The sequence below is a fragment of the Diceros bicornis genome, unplaced genomic scaffold, assembly GCF_020826845.1.
Source record: "Diceros bicornis minor isolate mBicDic1 unplaced genomic scaffold, mDicBic1.mat.cur scaffold_67_ctg1, whole genome shotgun sequence".
Classification (NCBI taxonomy): domain Eukaryota; kingdom Metazoa; phylum Chordata; class Mammalia; order Perissodactyla; family Rhinocerotidae; genus Diceros; species Diceros bicornis.
This window is the reverse complement of record NW_026691553.1, coordinates 1,372,225-1,384,412: the sequence shown is the minus strand read 5'-3', so window position 1 is coordinate 1,384,412 and position 12,188 is coordinate 1,372,225. Positions and strand designations below refer to the sequence as shown.

Here is a 12,188-nt window from a genome sequence, read left to right as displayed (position 1 = left end):
CCGACAGGATTTTTGGGTTGCAGCCTGTGCTCGTGCAGGAGTAGATCGGGAAGAGGCCCCTAGTGGACACCGAAGTGACACCGAGCCTCTGGTGGGCCACCCTGGGACCTCTGAGCCCAGTGCGTGGCTCCTTGCCGCTAGAGGGCGCACTGGCTCCGTGGAAGGCAGAGGTTTTAATTCAGAGTGAATTCCACATTACTTGGAAATACCTTCAAAGAAGCCATTGTTTTCTTGCCCTTTGATTTTGCAAATGCACCACAATGGTTTCCAGGACCAGTTTAAGAATTTGGGAGCTGTTATTGTTATTCAGAATAACGGCCCCCAAAGATGTCCCTGTCCTGGTCCCGGGACCTGTGGACGCGTCACCTCACGTGGCAGAGGGACTTTGCAGGTGGGATTAAATTAAAGCTCCTGAGATGGGGGATGACCCTGGATCTCTGGGGTCCCAGTGTCATCACAGGGTCCTCATCAGAGGGAGGAGGAGGGTCAGAGGCAGAGAGAGACGGGAGACGCTGCGCTGCTGGCTGTGCAGATGGAGGAAGGGCCCCCGAGCCCAGGACTCGGCGCCTCTAGAAGCCGGAAAAGGCAGGAGACGATTCTCCCTGGATCCTCCAGGAGGACAGCCCTGCACACACCTGGATTTAGGACTTCTGACCCCAGAACTGTTAGAGAATAAACTTGTATTATTTAAGCCACTGAGTTGTGGTCATTTGTCATAGCAGCTGTAGGAAATTCATACGCCCTTTAGAAAGAAATGTTTTGCACACAGAACGCCTGCAGGCCCGCTGCCCTGGGCTCCCTGCAAGAATGAGAGAGATCAGGGCCGGCCCCGTGGCTTAGCGGTTAAGTGCGTGCGCTCTGCTGCTGGCGGCCCGGGTTCGGATCCCGGGCGCGCACCAACGCACTGCTTCTCCGGCCATGCTGAGGCCACGTCCCACATACAGCAACTAGAAGCATGTGCAGCTATGACATACAACTATCTACTGGGGCTTTGGAGGGAAATAAATAAATAAATAAAATCTTTAAAAGTGTTAAGTTTAAAAAAAAAAAAGAATGAGAGAGGTCAGCTTCCGAGTGACTTCTCCCTGTCCACGGGCCTGAGAATCGCTCGTCCTAATGGGAGAGTTCACCCCAAAACTTGTCCAACCACGGGAGGCAAGGGGGACAAATATCGGAAATCTGGTGAGGTGGGGGCGGTGGGAGAAGGAACCAGCGAGGGGCTGTCATTTAGGAGCAGCTGTGGATTTGTGTCCTCCAAATAAATGTGACAAAGGGCAGAACGACCCAGAAGGCAGCCTCTGGGGTACATGAGAGACGTTCTTCCAGTAATTCAAGAGCTGCTCGGTTGGGCAGTCTTAGAAGATCAGGGGCCCCCTGTTACCGGAAGTTTCCAAACCAGGGCTAGAGTTGTCCTGACCCATGCTGTCCAGTATGGCAGCCACTAGCCACACGTGGCTGTTTAAATTCCCATTAAAGATGAATTCAAATGAAAAATTCCTCAGCTCGGTCGCACAAGCCCCTGCCAGTGGTGTCTCAATGGCCGCCCATGTCCACCCCGGCAGGAGGCACTATCAGTCAGCACGCTGCTTCTAGAAGCAGGTCCCGAGTCAGAAAGAAAGTCAAGGTAGAGGGCCGGCCCCATGGCTTAGTGGTTAAGTGCGCGCGCTCCGCTGCTGGCGGACCGGGTTCGGATCCTGGGCGCGCACCGACGCACCACTTCTCCGGCCATGCTGAGGCCGCGTCCCACATACAGCAACTAGAAGGATATGCAACTATGACATACAACTATCTACTGGGGCTTTGGGGGGAAAAATAAATAAATAAAATTATAAAAAAATAAAAAGCAAAAAAAATAAAGTGAATTCTTTGTTACTTTTGGTTATTCCTGTGAATGAGATGTTTTTCCATGACGTCTTTTTTTCCATTGTACTCTCTAAATAGTCATGTCTCGAATATATAGGAAATATCTTGATTTTGTAATTGATTTTGCAACTGGCTTCTTTTCTGAATTTTAAGTTGATTCTCCTGCATTTTCTAGGCAGAGATTCACACTTCAGATGATGTTAATTGAATATATCCATTTTTATGGCCAGAATCAGTAGACACCGTTTCACAGATGATGATAACTGGCAAAATTAAGTTCAATGTGTTAAAATATATATACATAGTTAACCACTAGTAAAATGTAAAATAATATGTATCCTTTCAGATTAACTAGAGGAACAAAGACAGGAAAAACAGGATCTACAAAAGATACCAAATAGAGAAAACAGCAGGGATGAATATTTTAAAGCATGACACAAGATTAGCTCATGGAAAACCAAACTCATCAGTCATGGATTGGAGTTGGCTGAATGGAGCCCGAGGGCTGCTTTTGTAAATAAAGTTTTATTGGCACCCGGCCCTGCTCATTCATTCGCATATCACCCTCAATCTATCACAGCAGAGCTGAGCAGCTGTGACCCCTGCCCCACAGAGCTGAAAATAGCAACTATCGGACTTTTACGGAAAAAGTTTGGCAACTCCTGACATGAGGATACAGGTTGATTCTCCTGCTAAAATGTGAGAACCTCACATAGGAGTAAAACCAAAATCTTAACACTTTCTTCTTTTCAAAGAGACATAGATGGTGGTGATGGTTGCGCAGCTCTGACTATACTAAAACCCGGGAGCCAGACACTGTCAATGGGAGAATCTTATGATACATGATTTATATCCTGGTAAGGCTGTTATTAAAAAAAAGACAGAGAACAGTTCAAAGAAGATCAGGCAAAGTTCTACAGAGCAAAGCAGAGCATGAGAAAACGGGATCATAATATCAATATGAATGAGACAGAGTATAAGTATTTTGATCGAGTTTTCTGATTCATATGTCTACAGGGAAAATATATGTCAGAAAACTTTATGTACTGAAATACATTAAATGAACTAGAAATTCAAGGAAAACACAATAAAATGATTTAATAAACATTTAAAATTACTTTCCTTGCAGGCTGAAAAACTATATTAAGGGCTGGCCCAGTGGCATGATGGTTAAGTTCATGCACTCTGCTTTGGTGGCCCAGGATTCGTGAGTTTGGATCCCGGGCTCGGACCTACGCACCACTCATCAAGCCATGCTGTGGCGGCATCCCATATATAAAGTAGAGGAAGATGGGCACAGATATTAGCCCAGGGCCAATCTTTCTCACACACACACAAAAAAAACTATATTAATATACTGATACATTAATGTAGAAATTTGTTGATATATTAATTATAAAATTATATATAAATTTACATCATATAATGCATTTATAAAGTAATATATTAATTCAACATATAATTAAAATTAAAATAATATTTTTAGATATGCAATTTAGTAAAGTTTATTTACTGGCTATTTTTTTTTAATAATTTTATTTATTTATTTATTTTCCCCCAAAGCCCCAGTAGCTAGTTGTATGTGTACAGTTGCTGTATGTGGGATGCGGCCTCAGCATGGCTGGAGAAGCGGTGCGTCGGTGCGCGCCGAGATCCGAACCCAGGCTGCCAGCAGCGGAGCGCGTGCACTTAACCGCTAAGCCACGGGGCCAGCCCTACTGGCTATTTTAAAAATTTTTTACTCAGCGACTGGAGTCTCTCTTTTTTTTTTAATTTTTGCTGAGGAAGATTGGTCCTGGGCTAACATCTGTGCCCATCTTCCTCTATTTTGTATGTGGGGCGCTGCCACAGCGTGGCTTGATGAATGATGCATAGGTCCTCCTCCAGGAGCTGAACCCACGAATCCCGGCCCGCCAAAGTGGAGTGTGCAAACTTAACCACTATGCCACCAGGCCGGCCCCAGAGTCCTTTTTTTGCTAGATGACCATAAAAAGCACTTGTGAGGGCCAGCCCCGGTGGCCTAGTGGTTAAGTTTGGCGTGCTCCCCTTCGGCAGCCCGGACCCAGTTCCCAGGCATGGACCTACACCACTCGTCTGTCAGTGGCCATGCTCTGGTGGCAGCTCACATACAAAAAGAGGAAGATTGGCAACAGATGGTAGCTCAGGGCGAATCTTCCTGGCAAAAAAATAAAAAATAGCACTTGTGAAAATTGATTTTCTTTTTTAACTGATTATATATTTGACTCTATGAAAAATGTTGAATTCCAAAAAACACAAAACAACACCAAAAACTGTACAGGCCACTGCCTCTAATCAGATTGCAGTGTTGTGTGCTGGTCTCAGCCAATCAATAATCAATGTTACGGCTGAACCTGCCCTTGTGGTTCTTACTATGATTGCAAGATGCCCCTCAGCAATAATCACATACAAAATAGAGGGAGGTGGGCACAGATGTTAGCTCAGGGCCAGTCTTCCTCACCAAAAAGAAAAAAGAAATATAAACTCTGTGAACCTGAGCTTCCCATGAGTAAAATGGAGGTTGCACGTATGTGCCTTTAAGAGACGCTGTATTCACTATTAGTTAGGTATTAATAACAAAGCAGCTATATTAGTCAGCTCCTGGTACGTGACAAATTACCACAGACAAAGCAACTCAAGACAACACACGTTTGCTATGTCACAATTTCTTTGGGTCAGGAGTCCAGGGCCTGCCTAGCTGAGTCCCCTGCTCAGGCTGCAGTCAAGATGTCGGCTGGTGGCGTAGTGGTTAAGTTCGTGAGCTCCGCTTTGGTGGCCCAGGGTTCGCAGGTTTGGATCCCTGGTGCAGACCTACACACCGCTTATGAAGCCATGCTGTGATGGCATCCCACATAAAGTAGAGGAAGATGGCCGTGGATGTCAGCTCAGGGCCAATCTTCCTCAGCAAAAAAAAAAAAAAAAAACAAGATGTTGGCCGGGCTGGGGTCTCACTTGGAGGCTTGACTGGGGCCGGATCCACTTCCATGCTCTCGCGGTTGTTGGCAAAATTCAGCTGCCTGCAGCTGCAGGACTGAGGGCCTCAGGTTCTCCCTGGCTGTCAGCCAGAGGCCGCCCTCAGCTCCCTGCCACGTGGGCCACCCCAACATGGCCATATGCTCCATCAGAGGCAGCAAGCAAGAGAGTGGGCCAGGCGGGCATTACGATCTGCTGTGACCATTCCCCACTCATCAGTCAGAAGTGAGTCCCGGGTCCCACCCACACTCAGGGGAGGGGACCGCACAGGGGCGTGACCACCAGGAGGCGGGTGGGGTGACAGTGGCCACCGCGGAGCTATCCAGCTTCTTCTCACTAAGTGGAAATGATGCTCCCTGAATCCCCCAGTTGAACGGCCAGGTCGTGCTCCACCACGTGGCAGGAACACGGATCAGGTGGCTATTTGATAACATGAAGGCGTTTGTGCTGTTCACCTCTAGAATCAGTGCTTCTGCAACATTCTCGTTTCTTCGTGCTCCCACCTGGGAGAGTCTCTCTAGACCAGGGTCTCTCCCCATCGGCACTGCTGACATGGGAGCCCGGTCACTTTCTGTGGGGGTGTCCTGGACACTGTGGGGGGTTGGACAGCATCCCTGGCCCCACCTGCTCGATGCCAGGAGCACCCCCAGTGTGACAACCACAGATGTCCCCAGACGTCACCCAGTGTCCCCTGGGGGCAGAACCACTACTGGGTACAAAGGCTCTAGGGCATGTCCCCGGCACGGGGTGTTGGTGCCCTCCCCACCTGCCGCTGGGTAGAATTTGGGGGTTCCTGCAGACTGCACGCCCTCACCGGTGTGAGCTTTGAACACACGGTCTCTCTCACCGCACAGTTCGTTCTCCTGAAATTTCTTGTGAGTGAGAAGCAGGCGTTTTCTTAAACGCCTGGTTTCCAGTCATCAATGCTTTTCGACAGCGCAGCCTTTAGCGCTCAGCTCTTAATCTGCACGTTACACCCTCACGGGCCCCTGTGGTTTCCTTCTCTTTGCTCACCCACAGATTCTTTCCCTCGTCAACCTGTCACGGCCAGGAAACGTGCCAGGCACCAGGGTCTGTGCGTGTTAGTGCTGCATCCAGGACGGTAGCCCCTTGATGCCCGCCGGGCGCTGTTGACCCTCCCCCAACCCCCCGCAGTAACCACACAGTCAAAAGCCACCACCGTGCAGCGTTCTGTGGCTGTTAAACACCTTTACTGAGATATCATTGACACACTGTACAATTCACCCACTTACAGCAAACAATGCAGCGTTTTCAGTACATTCACAAGGTTGTGCAACCACCACTTCTATCTAGTTCCAGAACATTCCATCTCCCCAATAAGATTCCCCGTCCCCATCAGTAGTCACTCCCCATCCCCTCCCCAGCCCCTGGCAACCGTGAACCCACTCTCTGTCTGTGGATGTGCCTGTTCTGGACATTTCAAATCAATGGAATCACACACCGTGTGTCCTTCTGTGTCTGGTTCTCTCACTGAGCATCGTGTGTTCAAGGTCCGTCCACAGTGTGGCTGTGTCAGGGCTTTACTCCTTTTCACAGCTGCGTCATATTCCAGTGTGTGGGTGGACACGTTGTGTCCTAACTGTCAGACATCTGTTGCCTCCCTCCGCTGTCCCGAAGCACGTGCAGAGTTTTGTGCCAGCACTGCTGTTCCGTGGCCGCTGTTTGCACTGCAACTCTGCTGACCTCTGATGCCACCGCAGGTCATCACCCAGGCAGGAGGCAGGGGGCACATTCCTAGATATTTCTGGAGCCCTCTGGATGAAAAACAAAACCAGCTGCCGCTCCCGCCCTCCCCACTGCGACCTTGCATCCCTGGAAGGGATTTTCGCTCCCAGGAAGGCCGCCTGGGAAACACCTCTGTCCGTCCCAAGCATATGAGGGGAGGGCCGGCCCCTGTGCCCACCAGGCTGCTGGGTTCCCTGATGCTCTGCTGCCCGGCCTCAGGGGTCTGCTGACCTGAGTTTCACACTGGGGACACTGGGCCCTCTCCAGCACCTCAATGGAAAGTGGAGATGGAGTCAGGTGGTCACCACCGAGCCCCCCAGCCCAGAACCCCAGGACTGATCTACCAAGTTGCTAGAAGCTTCTCTCTGTTGCAAGGCATTGGGCCCTGGTCCTGACTTCAGTAAGGGACAGGCACAAGACTGGCCAGGACCCCACGGCAAGGCCCCTGGTCGGTCATGATACAGGGAAGCGGCCACGAGCCCAGGGTCCCCGCAGACGCCTGCACCTGTCAGCCCCACTGTCCATCTCTCACCGTCCGGCCCATCTCGCCTCTGCAAGCAGACCTCCCTCCCTGTTCCTTCAGCTCAGCTCTGGGCGCCACTGCGAGTTCCGACCACCCGGCCAGGCCAAGGGGAGAACAGGCCAGGAGGTCTGGAGGAAGGCCAGAGCGGGTGGACCCATCCCACCCTCCGTCAATGACCGTCCTCATCCGTCGGTCCAGTCCCCAAAGCCACAGAGGAACCATGCTGGTCTGTCACAGCAGCAGCAGCAGGCCCGGGCACCCTCATCCCTTAGGATTAGCCTGGAGTGGGGGGCGCTGGTTTCCTGTGGCTGCTGTGACCAAGCACCAAAACTTGAGGCTTAAAACCACGCACATTTATCATCTCACAGTCCTGGTGTCGGGAGTCCCACACAGGCCCTGGCTAAAATCCAGGTGTGGGCAGGGCAGGTCCTCCCGGAGACTCCAGGGGAGAATCATTTCCTGCCTTTTCCAGCTTCTGGAGACACCGCATCCTGGGCTCGGGGCCCCTCCCTCACAGCATGCTGCCCCCAGGACACAGACAGCCCATCCCAGCGCCACCTCCATAACCTCCGAAGAATCCTGGACAAGTGGGCGAGCTTCCCACTGGCCAGGGGCCCCGGGGGAGTATGGAGATGGGGGACAGCCCCTGGCCCACCCAGACCAAACCCAGCCCTCCCCAGCAATGGCCTGCCTAGAAGCAGGAACTGCTGCTTCTAGAACAGCTGGAGGCCACGGCACCTGGGAGGCGTGTCCAGCTGCGTGCCCTGGAGGGCCAGGCTGCACATGCAGGCCATCTTTGCTGGGTCAGCGAGGTGGGGACAACAATGTTTAGAAGTTACTTACTTGTGGTGTGCTGTCTTTTTCATTTGACTTGACTTTGAACTAGTTTTAGACTTACAGAAAAGTTTCAAGAATTGTTCTGAGCATGTCCAGATGCCCCCACCCAGTTTCCCCTAAAGCTAATGTCTTACATCGCCAGGGAACAGAGGGGCGGTGGGGAGAGAGCCCCGGCATTGAGACCTGGGGGAAACAACCTCCCCGACTCTCCAGGTGGGGAAGGGGTCCTGGAAAGGGATGTTTCTCCGCCCCGGGGCAGACGGAGCAGGAGCCCAGGCTTGGGGATGGATCCAGCCCCGCACTTGTGGTGTGGCCTTCTGGGGGTGCGCTCGCCCTAAAGCCACGGGGCATGGGTGACCCCCGGGGGGTGGGCGCTGCATGGGGTCTAAGTGCACATTGTGGCGCCGCATAAATGCAGGGGCGCCCTTCGGGGGAGCAGCGGGCTCCGCATGCGCCGTCCCCGCGCTCTTGCTGTGAAGCAGCCGGGGAAACCGAGGCTCAAGGAGACCAGGGGCCCCTGCCCGGGCCTGGAACCCGGAGACAAGCCCACCGCGGGAGAGATGCGCGCGGTCCCTTTAAGAGAGGCGCGGCCTGTCTCGCGCGGCCCCGACAACAACAACTCCATTGGCTGGAGCGCGGGCCAAGGCCACGCCCTTCGCGCTCAGTCCCTGGAGTCCTATTGGCGCATCTCCAGGGCTCCGCCTCCCACTCCCTGGGAGCTCGGGCGCAGCGCCAGGTTCGGTGACGCAAACGCGTTGCCCCAGCAACCGCTCCCGCCACGGGGCACTGGGGCCCGGAGCCCAAGCCAGTGCGCAGGCGCGGCGGCCGCGGGGGTCCCAGGGCGTGAGCCGGGGGCTCCCCGCTGTCCCCTCCTGCCGCCCCCCCCCCCCCCCGGGGCAGCCGACGAGGGGCGCCTGGGGGGTCCCGCTACGCAGGAAACGGGGGAGGCGCCCGGGGACTGCACGCCCGGAGAGGGTCACCGCGAGGGAGCGCTGGGCGCCGCGGGCCTCCAGCTGCTCGGGGCGGGAAGGGCTCAAAGGCGCCGGCCACACGCCCGGCCGCGGATCGGCTCGAGCATTTAGCAGCACAAGCAAATCCCGCCCTGGGGGAGGACATTCCTGCAGCCTGTCCCAGCACCGCGCCGTGGTCGGGAACCCGCCGCCTCCGTGGTCTTCGGCAGGTCAGCGGGCGCCGGGCCCAGGAGTCCGGGCTGCCAGGCCTCTCCCGCCCCCTGAACACGTCGCCCCTGGCCCCAGCCAATCAGGGACCCTGGCCGGGACGCCCAGGTTGGCCCCCTGGGAGCCTGCCGGGACTTGCCTCACTTTGCCCGTCTGCGGAATGGGAACTTCTGGGGTGCCGCAGACTTAGTGCCTGCTTAAGCCTCCCAGGGCTGCTGTGTCAAACTTCCACAGATTTAGGGGCTTAAAATGACGTATTTATTCCCAGAGAGTTCTGGAGGACAGAAATCCGACTCAGGTCTCACTGGGCTCAAATACCCTGGTGGATTCCAGGGGAGAATCATGTCCTGCCTTTTCCAGCTTCTAGAGGCCGCGTCCTGGGCTCGGGGCCCCTTCCTCCATCTGCACAGCCAGCAGCGCAGCATCTCCCATCTCTCTGCCTCTGACCCTCCTCCTCCCTCTGATGAGGATCCTGTGGTGACATGGGGCCCCTGGGAATCCAGGGTCACCCCCATTTCAGGCTCCTTAATCCCACCTGCAAAGTCCCTTTACCACGTAAAGTTTCATATCCACAGGTTGCAGGGATTAGGATGGGATGTCTTTGGGGGCCATTAATCTGCCGACCCTGGGGCCTGACAGCTTTCTGCACCATGGGGCCAGCTCTGCCCTCTGCCCAGCCCTAGGGGGAGTGTCACTATGACACCGGTCCTGGCGGGGAGCTGCCCCGAGGAGGCAGCCTCTGAACCACCCTGGAGTCAGGCAGCAGGGAGAGGCCCTGGGCTGCGAGAGGATTTGGGGCAGGTGAGCTGGGCGGTGTTGCTTGGCTGGACATGTGGCTTCCCCCTACATCCGCCTCCCTTTTCCTCCCTGCCCCCCACACTGTCAGCCACACCCCGGACCCCCCTCTCTGTCCTCCTCTTGCTGTGCCCCTCCCAGGACCTGCACACACACCCTCAAAGCCCCCCACCTTCCTCAAAACTAGGGGCCCTTGTGTGTGATGCCCCAGGTTGCTGTCGGGGAGCAGGTCAGCAGGGACCCAGAGACCTGGCTCCCCTGAGAGCAGCCTGGGTGTCCACTGCCTTGGATGACGGGGTGGAGAGGAAGCAACGTGACAAGCCAAGTGCCCCATCCTCGGTCACTAGGGCAGGCTGACGGCCTTTGGCCATCTGCTGGACCAGCCCTGTCCAGCCCCTGGCCCCGCCCCACCCCTCCCTTGGGGATTTTAAGTGACTGACCCCCGGGAGGCAGGACATTCACCGTGCTACCCCCGTCACAGCAGGGCAGGCCTCTCGGCTGCCGAGACACCCACAGCCGGGCAGGCAGGGCAGCGCAGAGCTCCTGGCCACACCCACCTGCTTCCCCCCTCCCTGCCCTCCCCTACCCCCTCGGAGGACAGCGGCCCTGGCTCGGGCCCCAGGACTGCTGAGCCACTGGAATGGGGTGAGCTGTGAGTCAGCCAGCGGGAAGGGACACTTACAGCCACTTACATCAGATGTTCCTGCCGCCTGGCCCCACGGCCAGAGGCCCCAATCCGGTGGGGGCCCTGCCCGTGACCCTCACTTATCTGGGGACGTCCTGGGGCTTGTGGTTCCTGTCTCTGGGGAGCCACACAGGTGGGAACATGCAAAAGGGGTGCAGGCCACGCTGGGCAACAGCCCAGGACTCCGACTCCGTCTGGCTCCTGTACCCATGGCCACTCCAGCCCCAAGTGCCAAGACTGATGACGATACCCGGATCCTAGCTTAGAAGCTGCGCTGGGATCTGGGCTCCTCCCACAACAGCTCAGCGCCTTAGGGCCAGGCCTGTGCCTCCTCTGAGCCTCAGGTGCCCAGCTCTGAGCAGAGGAAGGAGGGACTCAGGCCTCCCCACAAAGGCACAGGCCCGTGAGGACACTGCAGTAGTCCTAGCACTGGCCCCATGGCGCCCAGTCCCACACGTGGGCACCCACTGCTCTCACATGTGTGTGTATGCACCTGCTGGTGCACCTCCGCTCTGCTCCCACACGTGCACACGGTTTGTCCTACACAGACCCAGGCTCGGTGCCTCTCTAAATGTGCGCAGACACACACACACCCCCATTCTGCTCACACTTACACACACACACACACACACACAACCAGTGCCTTTTTGTAATGTTGGGTGACAAAAATCTTTACTGTCACCCCCTGGTAGGGTGGTCAGATGAAACACAGGATGCCCAGAGAAATTTGAATTTCACGTAAATGATGAATAATTGTTTGGAATATATTTATGCATGGGACTTCCACTGAAAAGTTAGTCATTGTTTATCTGAAATTCCAATTTCGCTGGGTGTCCTGTATTTTTATTTGCTAAATCTAGGAGCTCTACCTGCTGGGTTGTGGAGGCCCCGAGCTACCCTGGGGTCCCCCGGACGCTGCTCAGGAGGTGCACTGTGCACAGCTGAGCCCCCAGGATCCCAGGGCTCCAGGAGACTGCCAGGCTGAGGAGGAGGTGGTCAGAGTGGACCCCACCCAGTCAGCCTACCTCTTTCTGGCTCAAAAGGGGCAGGGGGAAGCAAAGGCCCTGGGGCTGGCAGTCAGGACCTGCCTGGTGTCTCCTCTGGGGTTTTGGGGAGACCCCATGTACGTCATAGGCTGAGAGTTGCCCTGCAGAAGACTGGCTGGAGGTGGATGGGACGCCTCTGAGAGGGCCGGCTTCCTGCACCTTTGGCCTAAGTCTTGCCAAGCCCCCTCCATGACGGCGGTGGGAAGGGGGCCAGCACCCATCTGTTCCCGGACCCCTACTGAGCCACAAGAAAGGCTGAACTGCAGGGGGAGGAGGAGAGCACGGAGAAGGGGAAGCCGGGAGCCTGGGCATTGCAGGACGCTGCCCCCACTACCTCATTTCCTGCTGCCTTCCTTTTTCAGGCCAGCACGTCCCCGCTCTGGGAGCCTCAGGCTGGCCTGGCCCCCCAGGGCAACCCTGAGCCCCCCTCCCAGGCTGGCCACCTCCCCTGGCATCCTTTGCAGAGATCGGGGAGTATCCTTGCTCTGGGCCCTGCCCCTGCTGCCCACCACCTCTGTCTGGGT

The 12,188-nt window shown here is 55.4% G+C and overlaps 1 protein-coding gene across 2 annotated transcripts in view; it reads right to left on the bottom strand.

Moving 5' to 3' along the window:
- The window catches only part of SCAMP4 (secretory carrier membrane protein 4), a 230,835-nt gene that overhangs the window by 131,807 nt on the left and 86,840 nt on the right, over positions 1-12,188 (bottom strand). The window lies entirely within an intron of this gene.